General features: G+C 43.4%; 1 protein-coding gene across 3 annotated transcripts in view; it reads right to left on the reverse strand.

The window, feature by feature from the left end:
• LOC106561374 (zinc finger protein 462-like) overlaps window positions 1-1,960 on the reverse strand; it is a 97,783-nt gene extending 95,823 nt beyond the window's left edge. For 2 of the 3 annotated variants that reach the window (XM_014125267.2, XM_014125276.2), the window contains exon 1: window positions 1,723-1,960. The gene's annotated coding sequence lies outside the window, so the exon portion shown is untranslated. The remainder of the gene's footprint in view (window positions 1-1,722) is intronic. The other variant, XM_014125257.2, reaches the window with a different exon arrangement.
• Window positions 1,961-21,453: the final 19,493 nt, after the last annotated feature.

A 21,453-nucleotide genomic window follows, 5' to 3' on the forward strand; every position in this document is an offset into this window, starting at 1 on the left:
AGACAGAGTATACATCACAGTTAAAGTGAGGTTGAAGAGAACTACATTTACTTTACATGCTGAGAACAAGTACATAAATAACAAATCAATGAACAAACTACTAATAGCCCAAGTATCACCTTGTATTCAAACTCTAAATCTCAAAACATGTGTAATGCATTTGTAATCAACTTTAAATCTCAAAACAATATGTGTAATAAAGCATGTAAATTGTTACCTTTTGGAGAGCTCTGCCTATGTAATTTACTGTACCCTAAATTGAAGAATAACCAGAGCCTGCAATGTGAGATGGTTGAGATGTAGCAAACTGCTTTTCAAAGGTGTCTACTTTACTCTCAGGAACTTTCCTGAGTTAGCCCAACTTCATACTCCTCATCTTGTGTGGGGGGAGGGGTGGGGGGGCATTAAAATCCCCATTTCATCCATGTGTGTCTGACTGTCCTCTCACCATCTCATTGTCAGCTCCAAGCCATCACTGACTGTCCTACCACTGGGACCCAATAATACCACTCCTATAACACCCTCCAATTCTCCCTAACATCAATGGCAATAATGTAACAGGTGGAAAGGAAAATAAATAAAATAGCTGAAGGTTGAAAAAATAAACTACACTTCCCCTTTACTAGTTCTCATAAATCACGACAAATAAAACTAAAACATTTGGAAGTCTCCAAAAAAAGACTTTCAAACTACTGAATATAACAACCCAAAACTGGCTGCTGTACAGGGCAAAAAAAGTCAACCTTTGTTCTTCCGTGAGGGCTCCTGTCTGACTCCAGGCTCTCCTCTGAGAGTCATCTGCCTTCCTCCATTTTATGGTGAAGCCCCACAATGACATACCTGACTTCAGAGCCCTGGCTGACAGCATACGCATCCAAAACAGCTATGCTCACAGCTTCAGAGCAAGAGCCCGGGTGATCAGACTCAAATAATTAATTTAAAAAAAGTCTAAACTGAAAATAAAAAAAGGTGGCAATTCATCCATGAAGCTGCCCTGTAGCTTGATAGATCAAATCATAAGGAGAACCATATGAAATCCCCAGCAGATTAGATTTTAATTGAGGGAACAAGCTATGGCTTTTTAGTGAGTGTCTGGAAGTGTACCAGCGGCTATGCCAGCCAGACTGTCGCTAATGGAGGCTGGACTCTCTCTCTCTTGGCTCTGGCTGGCTGGTTTGCTGGCTGTGCTAGAAGAGGAGGTAGAGCAATCCGTGCAATGGCTTCTTCTTGAAGCAATCGCACAACACAGACGGGGGACCGACGCTAAATCCCCTGGCCAGACATGCCAAAATAAAACTCTCCCGACCTAGTGCTGAAACACGCAGCTCACAACCTCGGTTCTCTTTTTTTCCTCCTCGTCCAGTTTGACTAGTTCAACAAAACGCTAAACGAAAGACGGATAGATAGAAAGCTAAACGAATGGAAGGTTGGGAGTATATTATGAGTAGGTAGAAGAACCTAGATGACTTTGAATACAATGGGTGCCAGCGCCAGCTCAAGCGTTATTTCGTTCGTTCACCCGTTTATTCTCGCTCGCACCGGCTGGCTATCTCAATTCACCACGTCTGGTCCTACACTAAGAAAATGAGATGAGCTCTTTGCAGGTCATTCACGAGGCGCTCGCTTCTGTATTTCATCTACCAAACAACGACGTGCTCCTGAACCATGAAGCCAAGCGAGCCGTGATCTTGAACAAACTGGTAAATTACGTTATAAACTCACAGGTATGTCTTCTTCTGGTGGAGAAGCGATCTTCTTCCTAAAAGTTGTCCTGTATTTCATGCGTGCGTCCGGTCTAATGGATGATCGCCATCTTTCCTGCTTCTCCGTTGCTGCAGCTGCAGATGACCTGAGATCCGCCTGTCTCTGAATAATGAGCAACCACAGAGACAAGGAAGACAATCTGCAAAGCAGGCAACACAAATAAGTTTTGGAGACTAGCAAGCACCAGAGGGTGCACAAGAGTTTGCTATAAGACGACAGGAAAGGAGCAGGAACAGCAAGATGATGATCAACGTGTGTATCCCCAGAGGAACTCATCCTCCATTGAGTCAATTTAAACCCATGTCGGCTACAGTCAGATTGAATGGACGTCGTTAACATCTCGACTGCGTCGATATATAAGTATTATATCCATATGCACACGTCATTAGGGTTATCTGCAGTTCACAGACTGAACCTTGGTAATGATGCTGTGTACTCTATCCCCACATCCAACCTGACAAACATACATACTAGACAGACAGACCAGACAAAGGGACAGACAGAAAGACGTGAGAATAGAATAGACAGGCAGAATATAGTACAATATTGGCTTCCCCATCACCATCTCGTTTTGTAATAAAGTACTGGTTTAATAAACAGATTCAAGAGAAAATGTAAAAGTCACAGCAGATAGATTATGACTAATGAGCTCTGTGATGATACCCATAGCCTAGTAGTGTACTCCCTGGCTATCTAGTCAATGCTGCTCCATCAAGATGGAAACAAATGTAAAGCCCAGGGGAGATTCTCAGTTGGATGCTCAACTCCTAGCATCCTCTTCTCTGTCCTCTCCTCGCCTGCTTTTAAAAAAGGTAATCGAGGAATGGAGACAAGGAGAGGAAACGTGGAAACAAATTTGCTTGTATGGAAGGAAACTCTCCTCCACTTGTGCATCATAAGGCATTTTTACATTTACAGTGGTGGAATCCCAAAATAAATGTGTAAAGTGATCAAAACAGTTAGTTGCGCAAGACATTTTACAGATAGAAGGATAAGTAGCCTATCATTTTTAAATGTGTAAATGCTTTTATCCTTTGAGAAAACTGCTGATTCAAAAGGGGTGTTGAGGATCTTTAAAAACTTCTGCGCCAGCCGCCGGGAGGGTACTCTTGTGCATCCTCTGTCGAAGTAGGTAATCGAAGAGGGGAGCACACTCCTCTGTTCGCCTACAAACGAACTGACACGCTCCTCAACCTCTTCACGGTTTCTGGGTCATGAGAAGAGGAGGACAGAGGAGTCAAGAGGAGGACAGAGGAGTCGAGGAGAGGACATACTTTTAAATTTTTTTTATTGAGAATCTCCCCAGGACAAAAGTATTGGGACATCTTGTTGTGATTCTATATAAGTGGAGAGAGAGAGAAAGAGAGAGAGAGAAGGAGGGGGAACTACGTCCCCAGTTGAAGGGAACGTAAACAAAAGTGAAACTCATCTAAGTAAATTTGTCCTGCTCTTTTATTGCTTCAGTTACAGTATCATGTTCCAAGTTGTGTCAGAGCCCCCAGATATGAATATAAATGTACAGTCATAGTTTAACAAGCAGTTAAATATCAATATAATAAACAACAAATGCCTAAAACAATTATGTTCCTGCTAATTGTGGGTTATTTATTTTTCTCATTATGTAATAAATTATTTTATTTACTTGTTACTATGCATAGAGCATGTGCATAAAATTATGTTGGTTAAGTTGATAATTATTTTATGATGGATAATATCAAGAGATTATTTGACACAGACCTGACACAAAGAAATACAACATTAAATAATAGTTGCAAGCAGCAATGCTGGGGCCCACTGTGCTACAATCAGAACAAATTGGATACATCCACCTAGGATGAGCGACTTCTGTACTCCTTACCACGCTTGCTAAATATCAGAAGTCAAGACTCTAGTTCAAACAATAATAAGCCAATGAGGTTGCATTAATGTTTTTTTTGTGTCCAACAGTACCACCATGAAGCCAAACAGAACCATACTCTACAGGTAAGGTAGACTCACTTCGCTGAGCATGTGTGGCAAATTCCATGACTGAGTCTAACAGATCAATGTATACTGCTCAAAACAATAAAGGGAACACTTAAACAACACAATGTAACTCCAAGTCAATCACACTTCTGTGAAATCAAACTGTCCACTTAGGAAGCAACACTGATTGACAATACATTTCACATGCTGTTGTGCAAATGGAATAGACAACAAGTGGAAATTATAGGCAATAAGCAAGACACCCCCAATAAAGGAGTGGTTCTGCAGGTGGAGACCACAGACCTCTTCTCAGTTCCTATGCTTCCTGGCTGATGTTTTGGTCACTTTTGAATGCTGGCGGTGCTTTCACTCTAGTGGTAGCATGAGACGGAGTCTACAACCCACACAAGTGGCTCAGGTAGTGCAGCTCATCCAGGATGGCACATCAATGTGAGCTGTGGCAAGAAGGTTTGCTGTGTCTGTCAGCGTAGTGTCCAGAGCATGGAGACGCTACCAGGAGACAGGCCAGTACATCAGGAGACGTGGAGGAGGCCGTAGGGGGCAACAACCCATCAGCAGGACCGCTACCTCCGCCTTTGTGCATGGAGGAGCAGGAGGAGCACTGCCAGAGCCCTGCAAAATGACCTCCAGCAGGCCACAAATGTGCATGTGTCTGCTCAAACGGTCAGAAACAGACTCCATGAGGGTGGTATGAGGGCCAGACGTCCACAGGTGGGGGTTGTGCTTACAGCCCAACACCGTGCAGGACGTTTGGCATTTGCCAGAGAACACCAAGATTGGCAAATTCGCCACTGGCGCCCTGTGCTCTTCACAGATGAAAGCAGGTTCACACTGAGCACGTGACAGATGTGACAGAGTCTGGAGACGCCGTGGAGAACGTTCTACTGCCTGCAACATCCTCCAGCATGACCGGTTTGGCGGTGGGTCAGTCATGGTGTGGGGTGGCATTTCTTTGGGGGGCCGCACAGCCCTCCATGTGCTCACCAGAGGTAGCCTGACTGCCATTAGGTACCGAGATGAGATCCTCAGACCCCTTGTGAGACCATATGCTGGTGCGGTTGGCGCTGGGTTCCTCCTAATGCAAGACAATGCTAGACCTCATGATGCTGGAGTGTGTCAGCAGTTCCTGCAAGAGGAAGGCATTGATGCTATGGACTGGCCCGCCCGTTCCCCAGACCTGAATCCAATTGAGCACATCTGGGACATCATGTCTCGCTCCATCCACCCACGCCACTGTTGCACCACAGACTGTCCAGGAGTTAGAGAATGCTTTAGTACAGGTCTGGGAGGAGATCCCTCAGGAGACCGTCCACCACCTCATCAGGAGCATGCCTAGGCGTTGTAGGGAGGTCATATAGGCACGTTGAGGCCACACACACTACTGAGCCTCATTTTGACTTGTTTTATGGACATTACATCAAAGTTGGATCAGCCTGTAGTGTGGATTTCCACTTTAATTTTTAGTGTGACTCCAAATCCAGACCTCCATGGGTTGATAAATTAGATTTCCATTGATTATTTTTGTGTGATTTTGTTGTCAGCACATTCAACTATGTAAAGAAAAAAGTATTTAATAAGATTATTTCTTTCATTCAGATCTAGGATGTGTTGTTTAAGTGTTCCCTTTATTTTTTTGAGCAGTGTATATAAATATGTGCCTGTTATTGCACCACATTGTGGTGGATCTGATTGTTCTTGCATATGTTAAGTCTTGACAGTGTTTGGAACCTGTGTATCAAGTTTTGTTTCAATACAAATAACCGTGTCTGATTTATATGCATTTATGTGACAGACCAATCCCACGTTAATGTTTATTGGTCAGTAACAGCCATGTTGTTTGAGATGCTAGCCTGGAAAAACATAATTTATGAGCACTTGGTCCATAGATGCCATGTATCGAGTTTTCTGCAGATCGGTCATTCGGTGCCAGAGGAGTAGCGTTTTAAGTGTTTTTCACAAAATCCAAAATTGCGGAAAATCCATCATGGCGGACCTTAATGGTCCTTCAGGCAAATGTGTTCCTTGTGAGGAGAGAGACCTATGTACCACATTTCAGGACTATAGCTCACACATTGTGAGGGGCGTGACCTTTCAAAGTTAGCATTTTCAATTGCTTGTTATAGTTCCACTATGTGGCCAAATAGCATGGCATTGGATGATAGGGTGTAGCCCTTGGCCCTTTACCATCGTGCAAAGTTTCACCCTCGTGGGCCTTACCATCTCACAGGAGTTTGCATTTTTTTCACCAAATCGCCGGAAGGAGAATAATAATAACACCAAACAAATATGATAGTGTTTCACCCTGCTTCGCTGCTTGAACCTCTCATTAATTACGCTTGGTTTGAAATGTGTTCATGTCATTCATGAGTTTTGAAATATGCCGTGCATACAGTATTTTGTATACAGAATAGAATTGGATGATTCAGACTGGAAATCATATTTCCGTCTGTCGCTCACTTGGTGCATCATTCAATATGCTATTTGTGTCATGTTACAGAGCCTGACTGGATTAAATGCAAGATGATGTCATAAAATCCAGTGACTAATAAATGGTACCTTGACAGCTGAAACTCAGATACAAGAGTAGGAGATATTTTCTTCTCCTATCTATCAGGTGACAGGTGGGATCTGATTGTAACCCACAAGGTGTATAAGGGGCGGCAGGTAGCCTAGTGGTTAGAGTGTTGGTCCAGTAACCAAAAGGTTGCAAGTTCAAATCCCCGAGCTGACAAGGTAAAAATCTGTTGTTCTGCCCCTGAACAAGACAGTTAACCCACTGTTCCCAGGCCATTATTGTAAATAAGAGTTTGTTCTTAACTGACTTGCCTGATTAAATAAGCAAAAATATGATTCCTTGGGTGAGTCTCAGTTGTCTTCTCTTGATTCCTCATGTCCTCTCTCCTCACCTCCTTCATAAAATGCATTGGAGGAGAAGATCTGAGATTCCTCGTTTCAAACCATCTCCTCCAATATGTTTGGACATGAAGGCAAGGAGAGAGGACAAAAGGAATCAAGAAAATAAGGTTTAAATTCACCCATTGAGATGTGTATAGGCTGTGGGCTCCGCTTTGGGCACTCCCTAGCCACACCCATAGTCACTATCTGGTTTGACTTGATATAGGGAGTGGGTATGCCAGGAAATGGGGGGATCTATCTTGACTCCATCTTGTAAAAAAGAAAATGGTGACCTAAGCTGCATTCATAATAAGTGGAAACTCTGAAAATACTACTTGTAAACTGGGAGAAAAGAGTTGTGTGCATTTACATGCTTTAAACTCGTTGAGAACACTGCTCGGGTAATGGCAAAAAGGCTGTGTCAACCATAAACATAAATTACATCTATCATGCTTGTAAACAAACAATAGTGTTCAAAATACATATTAATAGATTGTTTTCCTATAAATAATGTTTTGTTGTTGCATTTTACTGCCAAAAATGTGTTATCAGGGTCATTTCCTTAGTATGTGACATCGGAGTTCAGCATGTGGGAGAAATCGGAGCTCATAGATGATAGACGAGTTTCCCACTAGTAATTACCAGTTGGAGAGGCATTCAAATGGATTTTTCCGAGTCAAATGCAGTTATTTAGTCAATGTTATGAACGCAGATTAGGAAACGTTGATAGTTTAAAGGGGCAGTGCAGTTACTAATGTGGTTATCCTGTTTTTTATTTCCATACTATGAAGTCGAAATAACACTCTTAAAATATGAAAAGGATCATATTTTTGTGTGTAAGAGCTGTTTGAAAAAAAAAGGCTGGAATTTCAGTCTGTTCAGGTGGGATGGAGTTTTCGGCCCAGATCATGACATCACAATCTGATCTGATTATAATAGACCAATGACCGTTCATCTGGGTAAGGGGGTGGGCTCTAGACCATCATATCAGCCAATCAGGGCTGTGTATGTAAATATCTTCACATGAGCAGTTCAATGGCCAAAGAGGCTCAGGGAAATAAATGATAAACTCCCAAGTGGTAACTCCCGAGTAGGGCGCAGCAGTCTAAGGCATTGCATCTCAGTACTAGAGGCGTCACTACAGACCCTGGTTCGATCCCAGGCTGTATCAAAACCGGCCGTGATCGGGAATCCCATAGGGCGGCGCACAATTGGGCCAGCATCGTCCGGGTTAGAGGAGACTTTGGCCGGGTTAGGTCGTCATTGCAAAATAAGAATTTGTTCTTAACTGACTTGCCTGGTTAAATAAAACCGATATTTTCAAGTTATTTTCATTAAATACACACTCACACAGTGATTTATTTGACATACAGTGATGATTCAAACATGTAACTTAAAAAGCCTGCGTAGGGGCTTTAAAGGCGTTGTTTTCTCATGTCATACAGGTGAGAACTTTGCAAAAGATTTGTGAAGGATATTGATCATCTAAATACATTTCCTATTGTGGACTATTGACTTCTAATGGAGGCTATTTCTAACGCCTACTTATATATGTTGGGATTTTTGCTCTGTGGACTATTTTCCTTTGGATTATTATACTGAACTATGCAACTAAACTGGGTAAATAAATTGTTATTTAATTTCTCACAGCTGGATTAATTGGGATTTTTGCATAATTTTGGATTTTTTACTGGATTGTTGGACATAACCAAACATTTACTTTCATTGGTGGAAAAATACATTGTTGACAAAACAGAGACTTGATTTAGCATTTTAATTTGTGTTTCAGAGACTGAGCCTATATTTGAGATTTTTTGGGGGAATTTGGATTCTGTATGCCTTGTGGTTTATTTGTGAATATCTTTCTTTACGTGACACTTGTACCCTACCTTGTATTTCTATTAGTGGCATTGAATTTAATGCTAATTGACTGTTATAAGAGATATAATAATATGAACTAGGTATATCTCTCACTATATCTTTCTAACTATGTTTGTCCTATCAATGGGGTGAAATTACATCAGATGACAGATGGAGAACAGATAATACATGACTTGTACATACTGTATCAACACACACACACACACACACACACACACACACACACACACACACACACACACACACACACACACACACACACACACACACACACACACACACACACACACACACACACACACACAGTAACAACTGATCCTGCCCAACTAATCTGTAGCTCTCTGTATTTACTGTAGCCAACGCAACATTCTGGAATCCATACAGTCCAAAGCACCGATGAGGGCACCAAGATTGTTGTTGTTGTGAAAGTGAGTGATCATCATTTGGCAACCTCCTCATCCTCACCACTTTTGAGCTCTCTGTGATTTTAGTTCTTGAGTATACCTTTTTCTTCTTCACCTTTACCACAGAGAAGAAGAGCGTTCCAGAGCCATCATGCAGGCCTAAGATAGCCCATAACCTTCACTGTAGCATAGGAATGTGTTTGGATTTGGAAGGAGATCCATGTGAAAGACACACACAGCCAGGCCAGGTTTGTGAGTTGGTTGTGGTTGGGTCTATCACGCTGCTACGACATATGGCTGCTGAGGAAAATCCGATTAATATGGGAGGACCAGGGCTGTGTCCCAAATGGCACCCTATTCCCTATACAGTGCACTACTTTTGACCAGAGCCCTATGGGCCCTGATCAAAAGTAGTGCACTATATAGAGGAAAGGGTGACATTTGAGATGCAACCCGGGAGAGACTGCACCGGGAAACACCAACCGTTTCCACGTCCCCTCTGTGCCTCAGTGCCAGGCCTTCCTCCAGAGCATGTAGCTAAAAACAGACAGACGTCAGGGATTCATATAGTTCCACCATGGGAGAGTGGGAGGTACATACAACAGTAGGAGGGGAGGGGGGAGGAGAGGGAAGGTACAGATTTGGAAGATGAGAATATGGTCCTCCTTGTGGATCCAAATGGTTAATACTGTGTAATCCTTTTCCGTGTATAATTGATCGGGATGATTGAATTCACTTATTTGATTAGATCAAATGGATCGATTCATTTATGTGAAACTTTTTTGAAAAAAATAAGGATATACCATGAGTGTCCACAGCTTATGATACAACGTTCCAGTAAACATCCTGTGTTGGTATTGATACACAGGACAGATGTACTGTATTGTGAACAATTGAAGAGGCCTCCTCAGTTAGCATTGTTGTCCATTCCATGAGCTACCTTCTTTAGCAGTCTGTCAGTATCTCACGACCTGTCCAATCAAATCCACGTGTCACTGTCTGATGCCTCTCAGGATCTAGTTGATGTCAATCGGTGGGTGAGGTGCTGGGCTGTATGTAGAGATCAATGAACTGTTAACAAAGGTGAAACAGACAGACAGACAGACAGACAGACAGACAGACAGACAGACAGACAGACAGACAGACAGACAGACAGACAGACAGACAGACAGACAGACAGACAGACAGACAGACAGACAGACAGACAGACAGACAGACAGACAGACAGACAGACAGACAGACAGACAGACAGACAGACAGACAGACAGACAGACACCAGAATGAAAGCAGGCTGTTCAAAGTGTGTACAAAAGTTGACAATGTCTGCAAGATTCTTGGTCTTATCTGAGAGTGCTTAGAGAGCTATTTGTTGAGTTTGTCAAAGCCTTTAGTCTTTCATTAGGTTTTTGATCTTCAGAAAGACATTTTCAAGTCAAATTCTCGCCAAAATCGAAACTAGAAAGACTGCTTTGAGGACACACTTAGACATAAATACAAAAAAGCAACCATGAACTGAACAATGGCTGTGCCTGCTGTGTAATTTGAATGCAATTTTGAGTGACGAAAAAGCAGTTCTTTTCAAGGGAGGCTCTATTGATGTGTTTTGACAAACACAGAAGCACCAGACTATCAAGGGCAATTTTAAAAAGAAAATATTGTAGTACAAATATACATAAATGCAGCCTCCAAGCATATGTGATAAGGGCTCTTCAACACTGTAGGCTGATTATTTCTCTGCAAACATAAATAATCTATTTTTTGGCCAAATCACACTCCCTTTTCTACATGTAGCTGAAAGACGATCAAAAACAAGGAGGAAAGGGAAATAACATAGATTATAGATTGATCAAGTATGATCAATATCTGTTTCTGTGAATTTGAAAAATGCTAAGAAAAACCTTGGCTAAGAAAAACCTTGGTCAAGCCATGAAACCTCCACATCAACCATGGGTGATAAGAGTGGTGGTCATCCCACCCATAAACCAGCAAGAAAGATGGTTGAAATAACATCATTACAACTACAGCTGATTGAAATCTGACTGTAATGACATTGTTTCAACCTTCTTTGCCCACTGAGAACACACGTCATCAAACCATGTAGATTTAAGTAACACATGCAGATACATGTACATCTCCCTGGCATTAGCACACCGCCATCGCTATTAGAAACTGTGGAGCTGATGCTGAAGAAAGATCCCTCCCTCTCTGTCCTCTTTGTCAGAGGCTGCCTCTTCTGCTGCCTATGCAGAATGCATTCCACATTTGCATAGCACTTACACACCTCATTTGGCTATGATATTTTAATCAGGAGGTGTTGTCACATCTCCCATGGTCTGGGCCAGGCTGAAGGATTGCCCTGCCACTCTTGTTTATCTCTGTTCTCCCTCATGACACCTCATGATGTCCTGTGCTGCTGTATAACGTGAACGAAATGGCACCCTTTAATTCCCCGCATAGGGCTCTGGTCAAAGGTAGTGCACTATGTAGGGAATACGGTGCCATTTTGGACACAGGCCAAGAGAAAGGAGAAAGGCTCTACTCAACAGTCTAACAGGTTGCCCATAGCTGCCCTCTCCATCGCATGACACAACAATGGCTCAACAATACATGTGCAGTATATCTGTCCTTAAGTGTGTTAATATGGGATTAGAATACAGATTTCTATTCTTGCCCTTCTCACCAGCTCTATAATCCTAGTCTGGGTTATAGGACAATGGCAAAGGTATCATACAGTATGAGGACAATATTGTACTCTAAATCCTCCTTTTGATTATGTTAGATTTAATATTGTAATACAGCTTTCACAGAACAGTACCTACTATTGACAAGACAATGTCACCTATTTTTGTGGATGTCCTTTTTGATGCAATATAAGGATTTCAGTATAGAATGTATCCTTTTCATGGATATGCTCAGGATTTGTGGCTTTGTGGTACAGATATGACATATCCATGACACACATATTGCACAGTTAGACAGTGTAGATCATCATTCTCCCACCAGTGACTGGGTCAATACTGCCAGTCGATGGGTAGAAATGTTTGATTCTAGAGTGATGGGATGAATATCAAAGATTCCAAATAAGAAAATGATCTCATCAACTTCTGTCTCCAGGCAAAACACAACCAAATTTAGCAACTGTCTGGACGATCTCAGTTAACGTGTATACATTTGGGGCAATTTGGGATAGTACGGTTCGATATTGTAGATGTGGTTCTGTCCTTTGGTTATATATAAAATAATTAACAAGACACTAGTAACAATATTCAACCTCAACATTAAAATAATGTTTTAAAATGAGAAGCCAGATTAACTCAGTGTGCCTACATAAAGGTTTTCAGTTCATTAATCCAGTGTTCTAAGGCTCCTGGATGCTTTGATGTGCTGCTGTTGGTCTACTCTAGTTCCTGCTTTCCTCCTCAGCTTTGGGAAGTCATGAGATGTTACATGAATACAATAATTCAAATGCAATGAGGGTGTCTTTCTCCTATTTTTCTAAATTTCATTGTTTCATGCTGCACCACTACCAGATTGACACTGCAAAGCCTGGAGACATCTTCAGGTCCATCTTGTGTGGCATAAACTAGCTGTTTGGTAAGATAAACGTGATCCTTCATGGAGACAAAGAGATCCCAGGTGAGAGGATGAGCGAAGACGAACCAAGACCACCAATCAGACCGATGACCAACGGACCGTACAGTACAGAGGACATCAGCTAGCGCCATGCACTCTGAGGATTAGAAACTGCTGCATCCACTGCTTCTCCTGCTCTATTGATGGATGGATAAAGCCTTGGACTTTACCTTATTGAAATAGGAGAAAGTGCCGGGGGAGCCATGAAATCCATAGACCCTGCTTAAATGGGTTTGTAAGAGGCTTTTGCCAAGTGGACCATGGATGTGTCCCAAATGACACCCTATTCCCTATATAGTGCACTTTTGTTTTTTTTTACCAGTGCCCATAGGAAAACCAATAGGGCTCTGGCCAAAAGGAGTGCGCTATGTAGGGAATAAGGGGCCATTTGAGATGCAGAACCATGGCTGAGAGAGAGAGAGACCCTTAAACATAGCCAGCGACTACCCAGGCAGATTCCAAGACCATCACGCACAGCCACGTGTGAGACATTTGCGCCTTTGGTCTGCTCCAGGGGGACCCTGTCAATAATAACATGGCCTTTTTAAAATGTATTTCTTTATTTAACCTTTATTTAACTAGGCAAGTCAGTTAAGAATAAATTCTCATTTACAATGACGGCCTACCAAAAGGCAAAAGACCTCCTGCATGGACGGGGGCTGTGATTTTTTTAAATAAATAAAAAATATAGGACAAAACACACATCACGACAAGAAAGACAACACAACACTACATAGAGACTTAGACAACAACATAGCAAGGCAGCAACACATGACAACACAGCATGGTAGCAACACAACATGACAACAACATGGTAGCAACACTACATGGGAGCAGCACAAAACATGGTACAAACACTATTGGGCACAGACAACAGCACGAAGGGCAAGAAGGTAGAGACAACAATACATCACACAAAGCAGCCACAACTGTCAGTAAGAGTGTCCATGATTGAGTCTTTGAATGAAGAGATTGAGATGAAACTGTCCAGTTTGAGTGTTTGTTGCAGCTCGTTCCAGTCGCTAGCTGCTGCGAACTGAAAATACGAGCGACCCAGGGATGTGTGTGCTTTGGGGACCTTTAACAGCATGTGACTGGCAGAACGAGTGTTGCATGTGGAGGATGATGGCTGCAGTAGATATCTCAGATAGGGGGGAGTGAGGACTAAGAGGGTTATAAATAAGCATCAACCAGTGGGTCTTATGTTGGGTATACAGGCCTTACTCCTCTCTCCTCCTCCTTTTCTACTTCTTCTCCCTCTTTCTCACCATCGGTCTCTGTTTCTCTCTCTCACTCTCTCTCTCTCTCTGTCTTTCTTTTTCTCTCTGTCTTTCACACTTTCTCTCTCCCTCTTTCTAGCTCTCTTTCTCACCTTCTTTCTCTCTATCCCCAGAAACCTTCAGCAGCAGACCCCCCCACCACTACCTCCAAGCATGTTTCACTTTGACAGGCGAGAGGTGAGTGGGTTTGTTTTGTTTGGATTTTGTAGTTGTAATTTGTTGTTTCGTGGTTGTCTAATGGTGCCTGTTTCTCTGGTTTAATTATTAATTAACCTACACTCATTAAGGTGCATTGTAATGGGCATTAACAACATGTAATGAGGTAGTAGTGCCCTTAGGAACCATGTAAAACGCCTTTAGAGATTGTCACATTTGAATGTGATTTCATCATAACCAAAAAATCATGACTAAATATGTAATATGTAATTTGCACCATATTTTTTATTTAACACTAACTAAACCAGGTAGTCCAATTGAGGTACCGAGTTGCGCAGCGGTCTAAGACACTGCATCTCAGTGCTAGTGGCATCACTACAGACCCTGGTTTGATTCCAGGCTGTATCACAACCGGCCGTGAATGGGAGTCCCATAGGGTGGTGCACAATTGGCCCAGCGTCGTTACGGTTTGGCCGTGGTAGGCCGTCATTGTAAATAAGAATTTGTTCTTAATTGACTTGCCTAGTTAAATAAAATAAAATAAAGTAAAGGTCAGAAGACCTCTTTCTCAAGGTAGACCTGGCCAAGAAAAGCAGCTCAATAGAAAGTGCCAGTGAACACAGTATGCTCCAAAACAAACATTTAATTTCGACATAGCTACAGTACAAAACATTCCAGTGACTATGTCACCACCAAGGCTTTACCTCTGGGAGAGTATATGATTAAAATCAATAAACGCAATAATGGTACAGAATGAAAAAAACATGACTTGTTGTTGTTCGGAATGTGGTGGTGACAGACAACAAAACAACACAGCAGATTACTAGAGAACATATTCCAGTTCAAAAGAGACGTTTCCCTTGTCAGATCATCAGCTTGAGCCCTCCCCTGTTCCTGTTCTGTTCCACTCCTGTAGGAACTTTGCGAAGGGTAGGAATCAGGGAGAGGAGAAGAAATGAACCCTGCCCTGTTCCTCCGTAGGTATGCAGCAGCCTCAGAGCCCTTTGTGTGGCGACTGACGATGGAATGCTGTGTAGATTTGAATATCAATGTGCCAGGGGAGTCCGTAAGAGGAGCAAGGAACAGTGAAGGAGAGGGAGAGGGGCCCCTCTGGCAGGACAGTGAGAGATGTGTCATTTGCTCTTCGTTCCACCTGCTCCCCTGTCATGCATCCTGCCCGAAAAAACACATTCCTTCCCTGACGTCTGTCTGACAGAAGAAGTGCTGCGGGGAGAGGAGAAGGGAGAAATATATGCATGCCATTGCGCATTCTGGGGGCCTAAGATGCAGTATTTAGCAACAGGGGCTAGCAGGTATGCAAATAGGAGGGATGTAGCAGTCAGCCACCAGATTATATTCTAGCACATTTGCTATTCATAATTTGCAAGGTGACTCACTTCAGACAAAGCAGGTGATCAAGAGCTTTCTCTCTCTCTCTCTCTCTCTCTCTCTCTCTCTCTCTCTCTCTCTCTCTCTCGCTGTCTCTCTCTCCGCCTCTCTCTCTTTCTCCCTCTGCCCCTCTCTCTCTCTCTCTCCCTCCCCCCCTCTCTCTCTCTCTCTCTCTCTCTCTCTCTCTCTCTCTCTCTCTCTCTCTCTCTCTCTCTCTCTATCTCTCCTTACTTCTCGTTCTCTCTCCCTCCCTCCATCCATCCGTGAGGCAGAGAAGATGAGAGGGAAAAGGCGTGATTGATCCAAAGCTTCAGCAGAAGTCATAAGCCATGCAAATGCCGGAGCGACAATTGCACGCCGCAGATTTGATATGTATTCCGTCAGCAAACCCCAGTTATTAAATTGAGCTGTCAGGGCCCTTTAAAAAGTCCCTCAAATAAGACAAGAGTTTAGCGGGAAGAAAACAGGCACTCTACACGGATGTGTTATAACCACCGGTGGTTACAAATTTGAAGTATTTTCTTAGAATTGTTCCTGCATTACAAACCCGCTGGCTGGTTAAAGATGGACATAAATAAGCAGTGGTTTAAGTGATAAACAAATGACCGTGTGAATATGAACACTTCCTACAGTACGAGCATGTTGGAAGGACATCAGCTTGCCCCTGCTGTTAGTTTAATGAAGGCCACTGAAATAGGACAAATCAAAGCTTATAGTGCTCTCTGCATACAAATGACATGAACCATACACCACTCTGCCTGCCGTGACCAAAATGAATATGTTACTTGGATAGAAGGCTATAGATACAGATACATGTATTTAGGAGATGGCAGTGTGTCCTAGATACCAGCTCCTTCACACAGATACCAACCACTGCGGGCAAGCCTTGGAAAATGAGATATTTCTCTGCCTTCTATTTTTATTATTGCAACCTTCAGCTACTAACTAACACACTCCAGAGATCCAGTAACATGACATGTGGACTAACCCTTTAGATTTCCATCTCAAATCATCACATTCATTGCATGATGCCACTAGAGAACGACAATATCAACCCAGAGCATATCGGACTGCTTTTCTCCACCATATCTCCGGATTCCTTCCGCAAGCTCTGAACCTTTACTCCGGATCATCGCAGTTAACTAGCTGCTATCCGAGTGGCTATTCCTGGTTAACATCTCTGTCCCGAAGAAAGCACCAGTTAGTCTGGAGCTAGCCTCAAACTAGGCCCAAGAGATAGCTAGCCGAAGAGATCCATCAAGCAATCCCTGGGCTTCAATACCTCTTTTGCCAATTGGCCTGGACCCTTTGCTAATGACACGGAGCCCCGCCTATCCATCCCGACTGGTCTGCTGACATAACCGTCCGAGGGGATTTCAACAGGCTCTCCCATTGCGACGTCCCCCTGAGGCCCATCTGCTAGCCTGCTGCTAGCCCCGGCCTGCTAGCTGTCTGAATCTCCGTGCCTCCAGCTCGTCTAGCTACTCACTGGACCCTATGATCACTCGGCTACACATGCCTCTCCCTAGTGTTAAAATGCCTTGTCTATTGCTGTTTTGGTAAGTAATTGTTGTCTTATTTCACTGTAGAGCCTCCAGCCCTGCTCAATATGCCTTAGCCAGCCCTGTTGTTCCACCCCTCACACATGCGGTGACCGCACCTGGCTTAAATGGTGCCTCTAGAGACAAAACCTCTCTCATCGTCACTCAATGCCTGGGCTTACCTCCACTGTACTCACATCCTACTATACCCTTGTCTGTACATTATGCCTTGAATCTATTCTTCCGTGCCCAGAAACCTGCTCCTTTTACTCTCTGTTCTGAACGCACTACACGACCAGTTATTTTAGCCTTTAGCCGTACTCTTATCCTACTCCTCCTCTGTTCCTCTGGTGATGTAGAGGTTAACCTCGGCCCTGCAGCCCCCAGCATCACTCCCATTCGCCAGGCGCTCTCATTTGTTGACTTCTGTAACCGTTAAAGCATTGGTTTCATGCATGTTAGCATTAGAAGCCTCCTCCCTATGTTTGTTTTATTCACTCCTTTAAGACACGCCTCCAACCCGGATGTCCTAGCCGTGTCTGAATCTTGGCTTAGGAAGGTCCCTTCAGCGCCCAGCTGTGCCCTGGACACCATATGTGAATTGATCGCCCCCCATCTATCTTCAGAGTTCGTACTGTTAGGTGACCTATACTGGGACATGCTTAACACCACGGCCGTCCTACATTCTAAGCTAGATGCCCTCAATCTCACACACATTATCAAGGAACCTACCAAGTACAACCCTGAATCCATAACCATGGGCACCCTCTTAGATATCATCCTGACCAACTTGCCCTCTAAACACACCTCTGCTGTTTTCAACCAGGATCGCAGCAATCACTGCCTCATTGCCTACACGCGTAATGGGTCCATGGTCAAACGACCACCCCTCATCACTGTCAAACGCTCCCTAAAACACTTCAGCGAGCAGGCTTTTCTAATCGACCTGGCCCGGGTATCCGGAAGGATACTGACCTCGTCCCGTCAGTAGAGGATGCCTGGTTGCTCTTCAAAAGTGCTTTCCTCTCCATCTTAAATAAGCATGCTCCATTCAAAAAAATTTAGAACTAAGAACAGATATAGCCCTTGGTTCACCCCAGACTTGACTGCCCTTGACTGCCCTCTCTTTCTAAAATTATCCACTTAAATTGTTGCAACCCCTATTACTAGCCTATTCAACCTCTCTTTCGTATCGTCTGAGATCCCCAAAGATTGGGAAAGCTGCTGCGGTCATCCCCCTCTTTAAAGGGAGAGACACTCTAGACCCAAACTGTTATAGACCTATATCCATCCTGCCCTGCCTTTCTAAAATCTTCGAAAGCCAAGTTAATAAACAGATCACCGACCATTTCGAATCCCACCGTACCTTCTCCACTATGCAATGTGGTTTCCGAGCTGGTCATGGGTGCACCTCAGCCACAAGCCTCAAGGTCCTAAACGATATCATGACCACCATCGATAAAAGACAGTACTGTGCAGCCATCTTCATCGACCTGGCCAAGGCTTTCGACTCTGTCAATCACCGCATTCTTATCGGCAGACTCAATAGCCTTGGCTTCTCAAATGACTGCCTCGCCTGGTTCACCAACTACTTCTCAGATAGAGTTCAGTGTGTCAAATCAGAGGGCCTGTTGTCCAGACCTCGAGCAGTCTCTATGGGGGTGCCACAGGGTTAAATTCTCGGGCCGACTCTTTTCTCTGTATATATCAGTGACGTCGCTCTTGCTGCTGGTGATTCTCTGATCCACCTCTACGCAGACGACACCATTCTGTATACATCTGGCCCTTCTTTTGACACTGTGCTAACAAACCTCCAAATGAGCTTCAACGCCATACAACTCTCCTTCCGTGGCCTCTAACTGTTTTTAAATGCTAGTAAAACTAAGTGCATGCTCTTCAACCGATTGCTGCCCTCACCCTCCCGCCCGACTAGCATCACTACTCCGGACGGTTCTGACCTAGAATATGTGGACAACTACAAATATCTAGGTGTCTGGTTTGACTGTAAACTCTCCTTCCAGACTGATATTAAGCATCTCCAATCCAAAATTAAATCTAGAATCGGCTTCCTATTTTGCAACAAAGCCTCCTTCACTCATGCTGCCAAACATACCCTCTTAAAACTGACTATCCTACCGATCCTTGACTTTGGCGATGTCATTTACAAAATAGCCCCCAACACTCTACTCAGCAAACTGGATGTAGTCTATCACAGTGCCATCCGTTTTATCACCAAAGCCCCATATACTACCCACCACTGCGACCTATATGCTCTCGTAGGCTGGCCCTCACCACATATCCGTCGCCAAACCCACTGGCTCCAGGTCGTCTATAAGTCTTTGCTAGGTATAGCCCCGCCTTATCTCAGCTCACTGGTCACTATAGCAACACCCACCCGTAGCACGCACTCCAGCAGGTATATTGCACTGGTCATCCCCAAAGCCAACACTTTCTTTGGCCGCCTTTCCTTCCAGGTCTCTGCTGCCAATGACTGGAATGAATTGCAAAAATCTCTGAAGCTGCAGTCTTATATCTCCCTCTCCATCTTTAAGCATCAGCTGTCAGAGCAGCTTAAAGATCACTGTACCTGTACACAGCCAATCTGTAAATAGCACACCCGACTACCTCATCCCCATATTATTACTTACCCTCTTGCTCTTTTGCACCCCAGTATCTCTACTTGCACATCATCATCTGCACATCTATCACTCCAGTATTAATGCTCCATTTTTATAATTTTTGCCTCTATGGACTATTCATTGCCTACCTCCCTACTCTTCTACATTTGCACACACTGTACATAGATCTTTCTATTTTTCTTTCCTTTTGTGTTAATGACTGTACGTTTGTTTATGTGTAACTCTGTGTTGTTGTTTTTGTCGCACTGCTATGCTTTATCTTGGCCAGGTCGCAGTTGTAAATGAGAACTTGTTCTCAACTGGCCTACCTGGTTAAATAAAGGTGAAATAAATAAAAATAAATAAATAGAGTTATATACAGTACTATATATACATATGGCTCTGGATACCACCTTAGTTTGGTGTAAATTTCCATACCATATTACATTTCACTTGGACAGTATTTGGATAGGTGAGTGTAAGGTAGACTAGCAGTGTCCTGTTTGTCTTTGGATCACCAGAAAGATGAGGACAGAGACAATAGAGAGACACTTAATTGGGTTCAGTACCCTCTAAAGAGCTGTTTATGACTCCACTCTGATTGCTTTCTCTTGATGAAACGCCTGCATGATGTATTGAAGAAGAGAGGGAATGTACTACTACCTTCAGCCCAGAAGTGACAACGTTAGGCAATAGATAATAGCATTTTATCTGTTTCAAATAGGTACAAACATACAACGTGTAACACCAGTAAATAATAGTTGCAAAGCAAACTATTATCACTATCAGGTGTAATACCACTCTAACCAGAGGTTGTACCGTTAGTAACAGGTCAGATTGATCAATAAAAGATATGAAAGTGGGAAAATAAATATTATGGCAGCAAAAGAGAAACTAATGAGAGGAGGAGAAGTTGTTGCCATTTCATTTAATATGAGTTCTTTGTTGAGATTTGAGACTGAGACAGGGCCTTGGTGTCAGCAGATTCCTCCCGGCAACAGCAGCAGCACTAGGACTGCGTCCCAAATGGAACCCTATTTCCTATTTAGGTGCACTACTTTTGACCAGGGCCCATCAAACTCATAGGGCTCTGGTCGAAAGTAGGGCACTAAACAGGGACTAGGGTGCCATTTGGGACACAGAGCATAATTCACGAGACAAGTGACCGAGTCAGCGTTTTCTCCCACAGCCACTGTATTAAGGAACATCACAGTTGTCAGCCTCACCAAGCAAAACTTTTAAGGACAGATAAAGCTGCCTGTCTAGTAGTCTGCAGACTGCACCTCGCTCCACAAGATGAGGAGGAATTTCAAAGAGGAGGATAGGATTCCCCATTGGATAGATTGGATGAGATGTCTCATGGTTTGACAAAGAGACATACTATCCATATATTGTGCGTGTGTATATGTGCGGGGGGGTGGAGGTGTGTGTGTGTGTACGTGCGTGCTTGCGTGTGTGCTCATGTGTGTATTTATGCACATGTGCATGTACAGCTGTTAGTGTGACTGTAGGGCAGAGACCATCAGACTATATCATTTGCATTTGGTTTATAGAGGAGAGGTGAGTAAGGGGTTGGGATTTACTGTCTGACAGGTATTGGTTCTGGTCTCAGTTCATTAGAGACAAAGTAATACCACGATAATCCCTCCTATCCACTTGTCATTCTCCATGAAACCTGCAAAACTCCTCTCATTAAAAAGTTTTAATTTTACATTCACTTGATCATAACAACTACAACAGCCCCCTTCCTTCCCACGTTTTGAACCTAAGACAGAGAGAGACACACTGATGATAAGAGTTGATGATGTAACACAGAGTAAAGGAAGAAGGTATGGTGGAATAGCGGTTTAAGATTCAGCTCAGGAAGACTTGAATGAAAGACAAATAATTAACAGACCCATCCCCG

Source organism: Salmo salar, chromosome ssa01, assembly GCF_905237065.1.
Source record: "Salmo salar chromosome ssa01, Ssal_v3.1, whole genome shotgun sequence".
NCBI classification, from domain to species: Eukaryota; Metazoa; Chordata; class Actinopteri; order Salmoniformes; family Salmonidae; genus Salmo; species Salmo salar.